Source organism: Phacochoerus africanus, chromosome 1 (assembly GCF_016906955.1).
Source record: "Phacochoerus africanus isolate WHEZ1 chromosome 1, ROS_Pafr_v1, whole genome shotgun sequence".
In the NCBI taxonomy this organism is placed as follows: domain Eukaryota; kingdom Metazoa; phylum Chordata; class Mammalia; order Artiodactyla; family Suidae; genus Phacochoerus; species Phacochoerus africanus.
The window spans coordinates 273,967,755-273,987,221 of record NC_062544.1 but is presented as its reverse complement, the minus strand read 5'-3'; the positions used below and the strand labels follow the sequence as shown (position 1 = coordinate 273,987,221).

Sequence of the window (19,467 nt, the reverse complement as noted above, 5' to 3'; positions counted from 1 at the left end):
GGAGTGAGAGGTCTGAGCCCCACATCAAACCCTCACGTGCGCAGATCTGGCAGTGGGAGAAAGAGCCCCTGGAACATCTGGCATTGAAGGTCAGTGGGGCTTGTGCACAGGAGTGCCACAGGACTGGGGGAAATGGAGACCCCATTCTTAAAAGGTGCACACGGACTTTCACGTGCACTGGGTCCCAGGGCAGAGCGAGGTCCCCATAGGAATCTGGGTCAAATCTGACTGCAGTTCTTGGAGGACATCCTGGGAAAACAGGGGTAAATGTGGCATGTTGTGAGGGAAGGACATTGAAGGCAAAGCTCTCAGGAATATTCAGCAGCTGCCTTTCACTAGAGGTGGCCATTTTGGGAAAATCTGGCCCCACCTGTCAGTCAGCCTGAGAAGCCCCAGTGCAAATAACAATCCAGGTGGGATCACAGCCCTGCCCCTCAGTAAACAGGATACCTAAAGACCCCCCAGGCACACAGCTCCCTCTAATCCCATCCAGAGACAAAGCCCCACCCATCAGGGGGTTAGGAATCAGCTCCACCTACCAGTGGGCAGGCATCAGCCCCTTCCATCAAGAAGCTTACAGCAAGCCCCCATACTAACTTCAGCCACAGGGGGGCAGACACTAGAAGTAAGAGAGGCTACAACCCTTTTATCTGTAAGAAGGTCACCACACCAAAAACCTATAAAAATGAAAAGACAGAGGACTATAACTCAGATGAGGGAGAAACGAAAAAACCCAGAAAATCAGCTAAGCAATGAGGAGATTCTTAGCCTCCAGGAAAAAGACTTTAGATTGTTGATGCTGAAGATGATGCAAGACATTGGAAATAAACTGGAGGCAAAGATGGATAACTTACAGGAAACACTGAGCAAAGAGATAAAAGATATAAAACTTAAACAAGAGGAGATGCAAAATACAATAACTGAAATAAAAAATTCACTAGAAGCAGCCAACAGCAGAATACAGGAGGCAGAAGAATGAATAAGCGAGGTGGAGGACAGATTAGTGGAAATTACGGATGCAGAACAGAAAAGAGAAAAAAGATTGAAAACAAATGAAGAGAGTCTCAGAGAACTCTGGGACAACATTAAATGCACCAACATCCGTGTTACAGGGGTGCCAGAAGGAGAAGAGAGAGAGAAGGGGACAGAAAAAATATTCCAAGAGATAATAGCCAAAAACTTCCCTAACATGGGAAAGGAACCACTCATTCAAATCCAGGAAGCACAATGAGTACCAAATAAAATAAACCCAAGGAGGAATACACCAAGACACACATTAATCAAACTGACCAAAATTAAAGACAAAGAGAAAATCTTGAAAGCAGCTAGGGAAAAGAAACAAGTAACATACAAGGGAACCCCAATAAGGTTTTCAGCATATTTTTCAGCATAAACTCTGCAGGCCAGAAGGGAGTGGCATGATAAGACATATATCTCATAGTAAATAAGTGCATAATCCACCATGAAGAGGGTCATTTGACATCATTCTTGGAATGCTGAAGTCTTCTTAGAACTGATTCTGATTTCCTCTCCATCAAAGAATTTATGATAATTATAATTAAATGATGCAACTGTACAATTAAATAATATAGTTCTACAATTGTATTATTAATAACCATTTCTCCCCATGGTATAATGTAAAATCTATAATGTCTTGTTTATCACATCACCTAGAATAGTGTAATGCCTGTAGTGAAGAATCAATAAGATGTAACAAATTGTGAGGACATATATACTTACATTGTTTTTTAAACAATTTATGCATTTTATATTTTACTTATTTTCAGAGGGTGTATTATTTTTGTTATTCTTACCAGTTAAGTAATTCTTTTTATTATGCTATGTAAAATATTTAATGGTATAGAAGGCTTTCTTTATAAATTTTAGTTGCATAATATACACTTTTTAATATAATGCTAATTTTTAAAGAAAAATTGAAATTTAATACATAATACTAAATAGTAAAGATGAAAGCCACACAAAATGGGATAAAGAGTAGAATAAAGTTCCTATTTGTCTCAGCATACTTTCCATTTCACTTCTCCAGGGAGTTACTTAATCTGTTTCTTAAGATCCATGATATAATAATCTGTGTGAATGTAATTATGTTTAAATATATGTATTTTATTTTCTAAAAAAAATAAATAATTCAAAGGTTTCCTTTTTTTAAAAAAAAAAGCTCCCCTAACACCCCACTCCTGCCCCCTCCCCCTTGGCAACCACAAGTCTCTTCTCCAAGTCCGTGATTTTCTTTTCTGTGGAAAGGTTCATTTGGGCCTTATATTACATTCCAGATATAAGTGATATCATATGGTATTTGTCTTTCCCTTTCTGACTTTCTCCACTCAGGATGACAGTCTCTAGTTCCATCCATGTTGCTGCAAATGGCATTATGTCATTATTTTTCACGGCTGAGTACTATTCCATTATGTATATATACCACATTTTTCTAATCCAATCATCTGTTGATGGACATTTGGGTTGTTTCCATGACTCGGCTATTGTGAATAGTGCTGCAGTGAATATGCAGGTGCATGTGTCTTTTTTAAGGAAAGTTTTGTATGGATATATGCCCGAGAGTAGTGCTGGGTCATATGGTAGTTCTATGTATAGTTTTCTAAGGTACTTCCATACTATTCTCCATAGTGTTTGTAAAAGCATACATTCCCACCAACAGTGCAGGAGGGTTCCCTTTTCTCCACATCCCCTCCAGCATTTGTTCTTTGTGGACATATTAATAATGGACATTCTGACTGGTGTGATGTGATATCTCATGGTATTTTTGATTTGCATTTCTCTAATAGTCAGGGATGTTGAGCATTTTTTCATGTGCTCATTGGCCATCTGTATATCTTCCTTGGAGAATTTTCTATTCAGGTCTTTTGCCCATTTCTCCATTGGGTTGTTGGCTTTTTTGCTGTTGAGTTGTATAAGTTGCTTGTATGTTCTTGAGATTAAGCCCTTGTCCGTTGCATCATTTGAAAGTATTTTCTCTCATTCTGTTAGTTGTCTTTTTGTGTTCTTTTGGGTTTCCTTGGCTGTGCAAAAGCTTGTCAGTTTGTTTAGGTCCCGTCGGTTTATTTCTCCTTTTATTTCTGTTGCTTTGGGAGACTGACCTGAGAAAGTATTCATAAGGTTGATGTCAGAGAATGTTTTGCCTATATTCTCTTCCAGAAGTTTGATGGTGTCTTGTGTTATATTTAAGTCTTTAAGCCATTTTGAGTTTATTTTCATGCGTTGTGTGAGGGTGTGTTCTAGTTTCATTGATTTGCATGTAGCTGTCCAGATTTCCCAACAATACTTGCTGAAAAAACTGTCTTTTTCCTATTTTATGTTCTTGCCTCCCTTCTCAAAGATTTATCGACCATAGGTGTCTGGGTTTATTTCTGGGTTCTCTATTCTGTTCCATTGGTCTGTCTGTCTGTTTTGGTACCAGTACCACACTGTCTTGATGACTGTGGCTTTGCAATATTGCCTGAAGTCTGGGAGAATTATGCTCCCTGCTTGGTTTTTGTTCCTCAGGATTGCTTTGGCAATTCCAGGTGTTGTGTGGTTCCATATAAATTTTTGGATTGTTTGTTCTATTTCTTAAAAAATGTCATGGGTAATTTGGTAGGGATCACATTAAATCTGCAGATTGCTTTATGTAGTTTGACCAATTTAATGACATTGATTCTGCCAAAATGGAGCTTGGACTATCTTTCCATTTCTTCACATCTTTTTTAATTTCCTTGATGATTGTTTCATAGTTCTCAGCATATAAATCTTTCACTTCATTGGCCAAGTTTATTCCTAGGTATTTAATTTCTTGTGGTATGATTTAAAAGGCATTATATTTTTGTATTCTTTTTCTAATATTCCATAGTGCGTATGCAGAAATGCAAACAATTTCTGCATATTAATCTTGTATCTTGCTACTTTGCTGAATTTGTTGATCAGTTTGAGTAGTTTTTGTGTGGAGTCATTAGTGTTTTCTATCTATAATATCATGTCATCTTCATACAGTGACAATTTCACCTCTTCTCTTCCAAGTTGGATACTTTTTATTTCTTTTGTTTGTCTGATTGCTGTGACAAGGACTTCCAATACTATGCTGAATAAAAGTTGTGAGAGTGGGCATCTTTGTCTTGTTTCAGATTTTAGTGGGAAGGCTTTCAGCTTTTCTCCATTGAGTATTATATTTGCTATGATTTGTCATAAATAGCTTTTATTTTGTTATGTTCCTCATATATCCTCTTTAGTAAGAGTTTTTATCATGAATGGATGTTAGACTTTGTCAAATGCTTTTTCTGCATCTATTGAGATGATTGTGTGGTTTTTGACTTTTCTTTGGTTAATGTGTTATATGGCATTGACTGATTTATGTATGTTGAACCATCCTTGTGAACCTGGGATGAATCCCACTTGGTCATAGTGTATGATTTTTTTATATGTGCTGGATTCAGGTGACTAAAATTTTGTTGAGAATTTTTGCGTTTATATTCGTCTAAGTTATTGGCCTACGATTTTCTTTTTTTTGGTGGTGTCTTTGAAGGAAAGTAAGACAATCTTGACTCTTCTTTTAAATAATGTGTTTGAGCCTAAATGACAAACAGGAAAAAGCAAGCAGATATAGGAAAGGGTTAACATACTTGGAAAGCATAGCAACCATAAAGCAAAACTAAACATTACATTCACAAAAAATAAAAAGAAAAGGAAATAAGCATAAAATAGATGGAAATAATCCAAAGGGAAAAAAAAAGGAACAAAGGACAAACATTAAAAAAAATCAACTGGAAGACAAGGTTTAGAATTGCATAAATACATATTTATCAATTATTACCTTAAATGTCAATGGTCTGAATGCTCCAGTCAGAAGATATAAAGTGACAGCTTGGATAAAAATCAAGATCCTAAAATATGCTGTCTACAAGAGACTCACCTTAGGGGAAAGGACACATATAAATTGAAAGTAAGGAGATGGGAAAAGATAGTTCATGACAATGGACAAGACAGGAAAGCAGGAGTTGCAATATTCATATCAGACAAAATAGACTTCAAAATGAAGGCATAAAGACAGACAAAGAAGGACACTATGTAATGATAAAAGGATTCATTTAAGAAGAGGATATTCAATCATCAATATATATGCCCCTAATACAAGAGCACTCAGATACATACAACAAATACTAACAGACATAAAAGGAGAAATTGATAGAAATACAATAATAGTAGGAGACTTTATCACCCCATTCACATCAATGGACAGATCCTTTAGACAGAAAATCAATGAGGCAACAGAGATCCTAAATGACAAAGTAGAAAATTTAGACTTCATTGACATTTTCAGGACATTACATCCAAAAAAATCAAAATATACATTCTTTTCAAGTGCACATGGAACATTCTCAAGAATTGACAACATACTGGGGCACAAAACTAAACTGAATAAATTTAAGAGTATAGAAATTATTTCAAGTATCTTCTCTGACCACAATGGTATGAAAGTAGAAATGAACCACAGGAAAAGAAATGAGCAAAAACTACATGGAGACTAAACAACATGCTACAAAAAAAAAAAGTCAATGAGGAAATTAAAAAATACCTTGAGACAAATGATAATGAAGACAAAATTATTCAAAATCTATGGGATGCTGCAAAAGCCTTCCTTAGAGGGAAATTCATAACGATACAGGCCTTCCCCCCAAAAAAGAAGAAAAATCTCAAATCAACAACTTAACCCACCACCTAAATGCATTAGAAAAAAAGAAGACCAAACAAAACCTAAAGTCAGCAGAAGGAAGGAAATCATAAAGATCAGAGAGGAAATCAATAGAATAGAATTCAAAAGAAGAGGAATAAATCACTAAAACCAAGAGCTGATTCTTTGAAAGGGTAAACAAAATTGACAAACCTCTGGCCAGACTCACAAGGAAGAGGAGAGAAGAAACCCAAATAAACAAAATAAGAGATGAAAAAGGAGAAATCTCAACAGATAATGTAGAAATACAAAAACCATGAGAATAGTATGAACAATTATTTTTGACAACGTAGAAGAAATAGACAATTTTCTAGAGACTTAATAGCCTGCCAAAACTGAATCAAGAAGAAATAGATCAACTGAACAGACTGATCAGCAGAAATGAAATTGAATACGTAATAAAAAAAACACTTCTTATAAACAAAAAGGCCGGGACCAGATGGTTTCACAGGCAAATTCTACCAAACACACAAAGAACTTATACTCATTCTTCTTAAACTTTTCCAAAAGGTTGAAGAAGGAAGACTCTCAAAGGCATTCTATGAAGCCACTATCTTCCTAAAACCCATAATACAGCCAATTTTAAACCTCCGCGGGACTTCTTTTACAGGACAATCCAGCTAACTTTAGGTTTTCTTTCTCTAAAATAACTTCTCAAATAATTTTATCTTTCTGTATGTACCTGCATACAACATATGCACATGTAGAAGTGCGCGCGCACACACACACACACACACACACACACCCCTTGCAACTATGATGAAAGGGTAAGTTTTCTAGAACCATGATGTAATCTTTTTTTCACTTATCATCTACCTTTCTAAAAGTATGATAAATTACCTTTTATATGATAAGAACTGAGTAATACAAAAAAGAGTAATTCAGTAGATGACAGTCATCTGGAATATTGAAAGAGACTATAAGTGCAATATATTCCACAGTTGTAGGAATGTAGGAACACTTAGTTGAAAGGTTCAAAAACAAGCTTGGAATAGAGATACAAATTGCAGTTTTAGAAATAATTAGATGATCTTTCTGTATAGTATGAATGTTCATGAAAGGCAGTAATGAGAAGAAAGTTGGGCTTGAATATAATATAATAGAATTTTATCAAAACAATATACAGGAAGATAGAATGTTATTTCAAAGAAAAAACAAACAGAAGGATGGTCAAATATTTGTTGTTTTCTCTGAATAAATTCAGTCTCTTGTTTCAAAAGTATATAAATATATTTGGTAATTTTATTTTTTGTATGCTAGTTTATTGAATTTTATAAATAAATAAAACATGCTATTTTGCACTAATTAAATTGAACTTTATTGCATGCAAAATGAAGGAAATACCATATGACAAATCCAAACCCTCAGACAATGATAGGAATGAGCTTCCTGATGTAAGAGATTCAAAGATTACATTTTAAATGTAGAAACATGGGTAGTCATTAGCTTTGAACATAATACCTGTTTTTCCATATAAAGACTGGTTCTTATACACAACAATTAAATAAATTCCAAAGAAAATTGACTTCATGCATGTTTGGAACTACCTTTAATAATAAAATTATGGCTGATTGGTTCTATTATTAATAAGAGATTTTTTTTCAAAGACAGTGAAGCTCTTGTGTTGTGGTTTGCCACGCATTTAACTGAAAATGTAAAAATAAACTGATTTATTTGCAGTCTTCATTCTCAGAACATTTATTTCACTATTAAACCAAGTCTTCAACTCTTGACCTGATGAGTTACTATGGCAACACCTACAGTGGCTTTATTCAGCCTTCAATTGTCTGTGTTATCATTATGGATCCGGTCATGGCTTTGGAGGCTATAATGGTTCTGGCTGTCCCTCCCTCTATGGCGGAAATTAGTGGTCCTTTAGATTTCTCTTTGATGATACCCTAAACTCCTAGATGCTGCATATAGTCATGTGCTTAACTCTGCTTGCATGCTCTTCTGCATCATAAGTCTCATATTTGATTTATCTTCTTTGGCTTGTAGCTAGTTATATGGCATCCAGTTACAAACAAATAAACAAAGCTGGGCACTGATTAAAGATAGTCATAAAGTTTTTATTCAGTATACTAAGGTAGGGGAAATGTTTTCACAGAAGTGAGCTGAATTCCAGTCTACACAGAAATGACAGCATATTTTAGAGAGAGAATTAGAGAATAAAGAAAAGGAATGAGCATGGTTTTGAGCATGGATGAGCAGATGAATGGAAAAGTCCAAAAAGCAGGAAGAGAGGATCAGAAAATGTGATTAGGCTATCTGAGTTTGTTCAGTGGTACTTATCAGAAGGAAAAACAACCTTTCAAATCTTTAGGGAAAAAAGGAACTTTTGCAAATTGTATCAGGCGCCCTGATGAAGTTGGGCCCTTGTGCTCCTGTAGAGACTGAAGGCAATGCAAAACCATGTAGGTACATCTCAAAGAGATTGCTCCTAGGTCCCTGAGGAGACAGTCCTTGGTTGTAGAAGACACATCTGACAGAGAAGGGACTCACAATCACAACTTTTTAAAATAAATGCTTCTGAGAAAAAGTTATTTAGGGGCCTAAGGTCAGATTTTGGCTAGAACAAACTAACTTTTTTTGGCAGCACTGAATTTTCTCAGGCAGACATTTTAGGAAGACTGAGAGTTGCAGTTCCTAAAGGTCAAAGCTGAGACTTAGTTCAGAAGGGAGCTCAGATGAGCCTGGATAATATTTGGTCAAGAAAAGAATTTTTGTCACAGGCAAGCCTACTGATGAAGAATATGCACTCTTGAATGAATGCTAGTGCAAATTGTGTTAGAAGGATCTCATGCCTCAAACGTCCTCATGGATTGCTCTATCAGGAAAGTGTTCTATCATCCCTTCATTGTCAAACACGGCTTAATCTTGGTGTCTCTACTATGTATTCTTTGATGATTAATAAGAAATGTCCTTAGATCTCATAGAAGAAAATGCTTTATTATTATTAATTCTTCTAGGTGAAGTTCCACGTACAATAAGCTTTAAATTACAGTAGAATTTTAAAAAATTTTATTATTTGATTTCTGCTTCATGTATTTCCTTTTTCTTTTTAGGGCCACACCTACAGCATATTGAAGTTTCCAGGCTAGGGGTCAAATTGGAGCTGAAGCTGCTGGCCTAAAACAAAGCCACTGCAAGGCCAGATCCAAGCCACATCTACAACCCATACCACAGCTCACGGCAACGCTGGATCTTTGACCCCTGAGCAAGGCCAGGAATCCAACTTGTATCCTCATGAATACTAGTTGGGTTTACAACCCACTGAGCCACAATAGGAACTCCTCATATAATTTTTATTATAACTTTATTAAAATTTACTGGAAAATATATTTATATTACTTATATATTCCTTAAGTATTTCTTCATTATTTTTTCCTTCTTTTGAATGATTTCTTTTTCTTCTGAGTGTCTATACTTTTCAAAACATAGGTCAAAGTCTGCTCCCTCCATTGACTCTAAGTATTTTCTTTATTATAATTACACTTTCCTCAATACTTGAGTATATTTTTATCTATACTTCTATCATTAAATGCATAAATGTTGACATCTATCAGGTAAATTTTATTTTTCATTTATCTCCCAAATTGGAATGAAATGTGTTGAGATAGGACATACTTCTGTCTTTTTTAATTCCATTTAATTTAGTAGGCTCAGTACTTTTTTTCTATTGCATTATAATGACAATAGTAACTATTGGGATTACTAAAATTAACAAGCTAAAATCCAGTATTTTTAAAAGAATTAAATACTTTGAAATTTTTCAGGAGAGAAAATACATAGCAGGAAAATCAGTTTTAATATAATAAATTTTAATCTTAATATTGGATAAAAACTCTTCACAGATGTGAAGCCTCAGTTAAGTATTGCAAAATGTATCTCATCCTTGGCAAATAAGAAGGTCGAATGAAATAAGATGTGCTTATTAGCAAGAGAAATAGTGTCCAGGCATGAGCAATGCAAAATATTCTGTATAATTATGGTATGGTATAACTTTCTTCATCAATAACTGCACCATAAAATTAGTAAACCTTTGGATCACAATATAAAGCCTTCCACAATCTGACACCAAAGCACCATCAAAGTATAGGTTCTACAAAGGTTAAAATCATAATTTTTATAAAAAGAGCTAGTAAGCATGCACAGTATTTTATTTTGTGCATTAATCAGTAACCCAACAGAGGGCAAATTTGGTTCAAAAGAATACATGCAAAAATTGAGATATTTGTTATTAGCAAATAAAATAAATATTGAGATAACTAAGTTAGACAAAAATTACTAATTTGCAAATGGGAAATTTATAATTTTTGGTTTTTTCCAAACTCATGAAGAGTATCATCACAGTTTCTCAGTTTTACAGTTGGAGAATGCTGGGCCTTAATTCACTATTCAAATAAAATTTTATTGTACTAGAGAGTCAGATGACCCTCAGGTGAGCCATCCTGTGCCTATATTAAAGGATGATGTACAGGGCACCCAGTTTCTATTCTGGCATGTAAAGATCTTGGAATTCTTTGGACAAAGTGAGAATGATTTTTTTTTAGATTCTTCGGAGAACTAAAGTCACCAATAAAGCTACCACCCAAAATCTGGAGAGACAAGTATATGCAGAAAAATACAGCCATCCAAATCTGCTTACGTGGAGCAGAAACTGCACAATTCATAAGCTGATGGGAACACTTACATGGTAATGCTTTTGTGAATTTCTAGAGGCTGGGTGCAGAAGGGAGAAACTACTGGGAGAGCAATGTGTGGAAGTTCTCACTTTTGGGGCTTTCCCTTCAAGAACCTCACCAAAATTTCACTGTGAAAACAAGAAAGATCCTTTCTTGATTCTGGATGGTATGGGGAAGAGTATTCATAATGAAAGATGCCCAGAATTTTCTAGACTAAAAAAAAAAAAGACCTAATCTCTAGGATAAAAAATAAATAAATAAAAAATAATAAATAAATAAATAAAAACCTCTGCCAGAGTGCAATTCTGAAACTTTACCCCAGGAGAGGGAATGAAATTCTCATGACTCCAGCTTCCTGTACCCTTCTTATTGTACTGAAAATAGTGGAGGAAAGAAATACAAGAGTCAGGGCTTCAAGGAAATAGATGAGGAATGCTGCAATCAAGGAAGAGAGTGGGGAGAAAAAGCAGGAAGCTCTATAACTGAAGAAAAATTTAAGAAGGGTCATAGCACTAAGAGCAGTCCTTGTAAAAACTGAAATTTAATCAGAACTTTGTGGAATGGTCTATTTCCTCACATCTTACCACAAACTATTGTATTGAAGGGCTTCAATGTAATAAAGTGGATTCAAACTGAAAGAGGTATAAGACACAGATTCTCTCTGAGGAGGGATATATAGTAAAAACCAAGGTCTAAAGGGATGACAAAAAAAGGATGCTAGAGGAATCTGAAGACTCTGGCATCTGTAACTCCAGCAAACATTTAAAAAACCAATCCCTATGAAGATATAGTCATCAAAACAGTATGGTACTGGCACAAAACAGAAACATAGATCAATGGAACATGATAGAGAGACCAGAAATTATAAACCCCAAAACCTAGGGTCAACTAATCTATGACAAAGGAGGAAAGAATTTACAATGGAGAAAAGATAAACTCTTCAATAAGTGGTTCTGGGAAAACTGTGGACAGCTACATGTAAAATAATAAAATTAGAACACTCTGTAACACCATACACAAAAATAAACTCCAAATGAATTAAAGACCTAAATGTAAGACCAAATACTATAATACTCTTAGAGGAAACCATAGGCTGAGAACTCTCTGACATAAACTGCAGCAATATTTTCTCAGATCTAACTCTGAGAGCAATGAAACTTTTAAAACAATAACAACAACAACAAATAGGATCTAATTAAATTTAAAACTTTTCACAGCAGAGGAAACCATAAACAAAACAAAAAGACAACCCACAGAATGGGAGAAAATATTTGCAAATGAAGAAACTGACAAGGGATTTAACTCCAAAATATACAAACACCTCTTTCAGCTCAATATCAAAAAAACAAACAACCCAGTCAAAAAATGGGCAGAAGATCTAAAAAAGCATTTCTCCAAACAATACATGATTTGGCCAAAAGCACAGGAAAAGATGCTCAACATCTCTGATTATTAGAGAAATGCAAATCAAAACTCCTATGAGCACCTTACACTAATAAGAATGGCCATCATTAAAAAGTCTACAAAAATAAATGCTAGAGAGAGTGAATAGAAAAAGGAACCTTCTTACGCTTGCTGGTGAAAATGTAAGTTGGTTGCAGCCACTATGGAAAGCAGTATGGATGTTCCTCAAAAAACTAAAATATATAACTACTATATGATCCACCAATATAATTCCTGGATGTCTATCCGGAGAAAACCACAATTCAAAAAGATATATGTACCCCAGTATTCATTGCATCACTATACATAATAGCCAAGACAAGAAAGCAACCTAAATATCCACTGAGAGAAGAATGGATAAAGAAGATGTGGTACATATATGCAATGGAATATTACTCAGTCATAAAATAATGAAATAATGTCATTTGCCACATGGATGGACATAGATTGTCATACTGAAAGAAGTAAGTCAGGCAAAGACAAATATATGATATCACTTATATGTGGAATCTAAAAAAGGATACTCATTTGCATAACAGAAACAGACTCAGATTTAAAAAAACTCATGGTTACCAAAGGGGCCAGGTGTCGGGGTAGGTAAGGGATGGACTGAGGGCTTGGGATTGGCATAGGCACACTGAGGTATATGGAATGATTGGTGAAAGGTGACCTGCTGGATAGCACAGAGACTCTACATAATATACTTTGATAATCCATGTGGGAAAGAGAGTGGATGTGTGTACATGTACAGCTGAAATCACCACAACCTTGTAAATAAACTATACTGCAATAAAACATAAAAAAACCCTTAGCCAGATTAGCATAAAACCATAGGCCTTTAATAACATTACAAACCTATTCCCCTCAATTCAGTCCTTATCAACTATTAAATCATGACTGACTTTCATCAGAGAATTGCAAGGAATGACTAAAGGCAAGAAAAACAAGTTCTGAATAAAGCAATGACCTCAACCAGATTTAAATAAGACATAGATGGAAATAATAGACAAGAAATTTAAATAACTATGAACAATCAATCAAGTATATTAATAATAAAAATAGATGAGTAATCTAAGCAAAGGTAGAAACTTTAAGATGAGAACAAAAATAAATGATAGAAATAGAAAATATAGTAACAGAAATTAAGAATGCCATTGCAAAGTTTATCAGTAAATTTAACACAACTTAAGGAAGAGTCAGTGAGCTTTAAGAAAGAAAATAGAAAACAACAACAACATGGAAAAAAAAATCCAACTAGTGTGGAATATTAAAATGTGTAATATAAGCATAATTATAATATCCTATGAGAAGAAAAGAGTGAAATTGGAAATAAAATATTTGAAGTAATGATCAAAATAGTTGAAATTTCCAATATTATTAACACACCAATTTGTAGATCCGGATCATTTGAGAATACACCAGAATAAAATAAACAAAGCAAAATAAACAATCAGCAAAAACTGCACTTCCAGGCATACTACCTTCAAATGCAGAAAGCCGAAAAGAGACAGAATTTTTTTTAGAAAAATAAAAGCATCTTACTTCTAGAGGAACAACATTATATATTACAGTGGGCTTCTCATCTGGAATTATGTATGCAAAAGAAGAGTAGTGCAAAGTACTATTGAAGTACTGTAAGTACTGAAGTAGTGTAAAGTACTATTGAAAAACCAATTAACCTAAAATTCTGTACCAGAAATCACCCTAAAAAATGGAAGAAAAATAAATATATAAACAAAAACTGAAGGAATCCATTACAAGGAATCTACTCTCCAAGAAATGTTAAAAGTTTCAGGCATAAGAAACATGATGAAGGAATTTGGATCTACCTGGAAAGGTAGAGTTGAAGAAAGAATGTAAAGGAAGAAAAATCAAACAAGATAAAATAAAATCTTTGCATTTCTTATCTTTAACTGATCCATAATGTAACTGTTCACTTAAGGCAATGATGGTGAAAATATATTGGATAAAATAGCTTATGGGTAAATGGAATCTTATAGGAAACAGGAGAGGAAGATAGAGAACACTCTGCTATTAATTACCTGTAGTACACGTGAAGTGGTAGTGTTATCTGAGTAATGACAATAAAGGCAAAAATAAACAAATGAGACCTAATTAAACTTAAAAGTTTTTGCACAGCAAAGGAAACCTTAAACAAAACAAAAAAGACAACCCACAGAATGGGAGAAAATATTTTCAAATGAGGTGACTGACAAGAGATTAACCTCCAAAATTTATAAACGCTGCCTGCTGCTCAATACCAAAAGAACAAACAACCCCATCAAAAAATGGGCAGGAGATCTAAATGGGCAATTCTCCAAAGAAGACATAGAGATGACCAAACAAACACATGAAAAGATGTTCAATGTCACTAATTATTAGAGAAGTACGAGTTAAAACTACCATGGGGTACCACTTTACACTAGCCAGAATGGCTATCGTCAAAAAGTCTACAACAATAAGTGCTGGAGAGGGTGTGGAGAAAAGGGAACCCTCTTACACTGTTGGTGGAAACGTAACTTGGTGCAACCACTATGGAAATCAGTATGGAGATTCCTCAAAAACTAAAAATAGAATTATCAATTGATCCAGCAATCCCACTCCTGGGCATCTATCCAGAGAAAATTGTAACTCAAAAAGATACACGTACTCCAGTGTTCATTGCCACACTATATACGATAGTCATGACATGAAAGCATCCATCAACAGAGGGGTGGATAAAGATGTGGATACACAGTGGAGTATCACTCAGCCATAAAAAGGAATGGAATAATAGCATTTCCTGAACACAGACCGAACTAGAAATTTTCGTACTAAGTGAGAAATTAGACTGTGAGACATAACTATCTTATGCTATCACTTATATGCAGAAACTGACAAAAGAATACAGTGAACTTTGCAGAACAGAAACTGACTCACAGACTTTGAAAAACTTATGTTTACCAAAGGAGACAGGTTGGGGGGGATTGGCTGGGGGTTTGGGATGGAAATGCTATAAAACTGGGTTGTAATAATAGTTGTATAACTATAAATATAATAACCTAAATGTCCATCGACAGAGGAATGGATCAAGAAGATGTGGTACATATAAATAATGGAATATTGCTCAGCCATTAAAATGAACAAAATACCAGCATTTTTAGCAACATGGATGGACTTGGAAATTATCATGCTAAGCAAAGTCAGCCATACAATGAGACACCAACATCAAATGCTTTCACTGACATGCGGAATCTGGAAAAAAGACAGACTGAACTTATTTGCAGAACAGATGCTGACTCACAGATATTGAAAAACTTATGGTCTCTGGAGGAGACAGTTTGTGTGGTGGGTGGATGTGCTTGGGTTGTGGAATGGAAATCCTGTGAAATTGGATAGTGATGATCATTACAGAACTACAGATGTGATAAATTCATTTGAGTATTAAAAAAAATACAATGGATAAGCAATGAGGTCCTACTTTACAGTACAAGGAACTATATCCAGTCTCGGGATAGAACACAATGGAAACTAGAATGAGAAAGAGAATGTCAATATATATGTATTTTATATACACACATATATATATGACTGTGTCACTATGCTGTACAGCAGAAATTTGCAAGACACTGTAAATTAACTATAATAAAATGTTTTTAAATGATAAATGGGGAAACAATGATGCTAAAGGAATTCCGTTTTTAGTGCATTCTTAACAGATTTAGAGAAATTCTTTCAGAAATATTTTTTCTCCTAGTAAATAGTTTGAGGTTTAAAGTTTAGGAAATCATTATCTTATATATACATGTTTTTAATGTGTTTAAATGTATGTGTGTACATATATATCTTTATTTGTAACTATCAAGGATTAGGTCTTGCATATCTTTAAAATTATCTTCAAGTATTTTATATATTCTGACAATATTGTAATTATACTTTTGTATTTTGTATTTTATTTTATAATTTCTTTTTTTTTTTCTACAGCCACACCCATGGCATATGAAGGTTCCCAGGCTAGGGGTCTAATCAGAGCTGTAGCTTCCAGCCTACGCCACAGCCACAGCAATGCCAAATCCGAGCCACGTCTGTGATCTACACCACAGCTCAAGGCAATGCCAGATCCTTAACCCACTGAGTGAGGCCAAGGATTGAATCCACAACCTCATGGTTCCTAGTCAGATTCATTAACCACTGAGCCATGACAGGAACTTCAGTATTTTATTTTATAATTTCTTACTTTGTAGATTGAGTTGATCTCTTTAAAAGGTATCTTTACATTTTTTTTCAAATTTTTAACCTATGATTCTATTCTAGATTTGTAAATTGGGTTTATTTTCTGAAAGAATTGGAGTAAAATTAATAATATTTCTTGTATTAATTAGAATTATTTAAGTAATTGCTAAACTTCATCAGTAAAAATACAGGCCAGGAATTTTCTTTGTTAGAAGTCTGATTTTTTTTCCTAGATGTTTTATTTCCTTAACGGATATAATCTTTAATATTTTTATTTCCATTTGTGTAAGTTTTAGTAAACAACTTATTTTGAAGCATTAATTGACTTCTTCCATGCAGTGTATTTCAGTATAGAAATCAGAACAGAGCATTTGATCTCTATCTCATTTGGTATTAAGAAAGCCTTTGGAAAATCAGGGTCTGTCTTCTATTGTAGTAGTTTTGTCTGGGATGAAACCAGTACTGTACAAATATTTTGATCAATTGGTCGATATATTGACCAAGCTCAATAAAATCTGAAATTGAGACTGTAGAATAAAACAATGATACGAAGTATATTGTGACTTTCTAAGTCATCATAATTATCTTGAAGCTATGTGAAAATCTCACCTCCAAAAAAAAAACTATGTTTCTAGTCACTAAGTAGCAGGTTCTCAAAAATGAAACAAGTGGATATCAGGCAGTGGGATATTGAACATTCCATTAATATTATGCAGAAACCCTTAGCAAATATTTAATTTGTTCATTCTTTGGTGATGCTAAATTTGAAAAATGTGTTCAAATTAAAAAAAATGATATTAGTGATATTCATAATTAATCTCTGAGAGAAATCACTATGACTCACATTGTCTACAACTTCTTCCCAATTTCTTTACAAGAAGATCAATAGAGCCATTTATTTTTCTTCAGCATGGTAACATAATCCTGGATTCCAGAAAGCAGTTCTAAATTGCCAGAATGCGCTCCTGAATTTTGTGAAGTTATTGCAAAGGAATGTTAACATTTATTTAAATGGAGTGCCATCAGTTTTTGAGTAGCCTGAAAAATAGGGACAGGGAGCATTTATTTATGTTTTGGTTTTTTACCTTTCCTTTTCTAGGTCTCTTCAGTTTGGAAGTGCATTCTTTAAGACAGCAAGATTTTAAATATTATCTCTTAAAAATGAAGAATTCTATGCTGGACATTTTAAACAAGATTGGTTCCATGTTTGCTTCAAACTGCACAAAATCAAATGGAATGTGTTTGTATTTCAATATTTGTAGATATTTTACATCTTAGTGATTAAAATTTCCAATGACTAGTGGGTTTAGGAGTAAAATTAGTACCCCGCTTACCCCAAATAATAAGAAATGGTCATCATTATGAAAAGAATAAGGACAGAAAATATTCACAGCAGAGAAATATTATCTTCACGGTGTTGTCAGCCACTTGCCTGGACTGCAGAGATTCTCAGAAGCCTAAATTGGGTGGCGTTTATGCCAGTCCTTACGTCTAAATTGCCAGAAGGCACTCCTGAACTTTGTGAACAGTCTTTGAAGTTTCATATAATATTTCTTATTATAGACACAATTTAATCAGAGTCCTAATTGAGCTTAGAAATATATTTAAAAGCTTTATTGCGATGGAAAATTACTCAATGCGTATTAAGCAAAACAAATAGCCAAAACATGTGGTTCATGAAATTTCTTCCGAGGATGAAAAATGAGGTAGGTCTTAATGATTTACCACACCCATAACTTAGGTTATAAAACTTCTGCACAAGTGTTAAGATCCATTCTTAGGAAACACACCTTCAATAGCAAACCAAGCCTTTAACTCCGCACACCATAAGCTACTATAGCAACTACTGCAAAGGCCTAGGCTACAGCTCTGGATGCTTTGGTGGCCTGAACTATGGCTGTGGTTGTGGATGTGGCAAATTCCACAGCCTGGGCTATGACTGTGGGCAGAGAGGCAACTGATATGGCTTTGGCTACGGAAGATACAGACACAGCTGCTGTCACCCATTGGGTTGTAGAGGATATGGATTCTCCAGCTTCCACTAAAATTCTTACAAATCTAATATTTAGGTCTATGAGTAGACTTGCTAAATCTGACTTCAACCATTGGGATAACCATAATTATGCTAAGTCCATTTGTTTGCATCTAAGACTTTCAGTATGTTTATAATTATGCAATTTTATATTCATGGTTATCTCTTCAGTTTCCCTAATAAAATCTCTTAATTTGAAACAATAAAGACAGATTTTGATTCATTTATTCTCAATTACAAGATAAACAACAAAGTATAAATACTACTCAAGTTTAAATGAATATTTTAATTAGCTTATGTACTTAAATATTTATGTCATAGACAGAAACATAAAAAGAACAATAAATTTAGATTAAAATGAACAATTCATCAAATATAACTATTAAATTATTTCCTTGATTGTAATTAGATAATACTTAACATTCATTTCAACATTAAAAAATTCAACTTAAAAAATTTTGAACTACGTATCTATGATAACAAATAAAAAAGGATTTATATGTTTTACATTTTATACAATTTTATTTATCAATGAAGTCCAAAATATATAAATAATCCACCCCTTCTTCCAAAATTTGTCCTTATTCAGAACTTTTGTGGTAAAAAAAGAACAGTGGTAGACTCCAAACTTCAACCATTGGGGTAACCATAATTATGCTAAGTCCATTTGTCCATATTTTTAAAATACATTTCTTGATTATATATCTTTATTTTTCTGTTTCCTGTCATAAAAATGGTTATTTTATAATCCTACTGAAAGCACTGCAAGTTAGTTAATTAAAATATATGTAGTATTAAAAATATAAATTGATTTAGATTTTTATTAGTTACTATTCTTCTGTAGCACACAATGTATCTTCTTACTATCATCATCATCATGACATTAAAGCCTTTTACAAGTATAAATGGAATGTAAACACCTAGTTATAACCAAGAAATAGATCACTCTGCAGCTTTACTTAGGGGGGAATCATCAAAAGAGTTTTTTTTGAGGGGGGTGATGATTTCAACCAATTAACACACACGGAAATGCACAGATTTTATTGGTGTTTCACATAAGTGGATATATGAATGATACAATGTAAATATATAGGCTTTTCAAGCTTTAAAAGCATATTCAGGTGATGGCATAAAGTGAAATTTGTTTGAGTTGGTGAAATCTAATAATATAAGAACAAGACAAAGTTGTAGGTGAACAAAGCATTACAGATTGTGTAGAGCTGCCCCCTACAGTGCAGAAAAGGAAACTGCAAATGTTTAAATGACTTGCCTAGAGTTGGAAACACAAAGTATCAGAACCAAGATCAAAAAGCAGTTCATCTGAATCCTGGTGTTCTATTCCTTTCTGCTGGTTC

At 34.1% G+C, this 19,467-nt stretch overlaps 1 pseudogene; it reads left to right on the top strand.

Moving 5' to 3' along the window:
- Positions 1 to 17,774: 17,774 nt before the first annotated feature.
- LOC125111427 (keratin-associated protein 19-8-like) lies at positions 17,775 to 18,125 on the top strand (annotated as a pseudogene).
- The last annotated feature ends 1,342 nt before the right edge of the window (positions 18,126 to 19,467 follow it).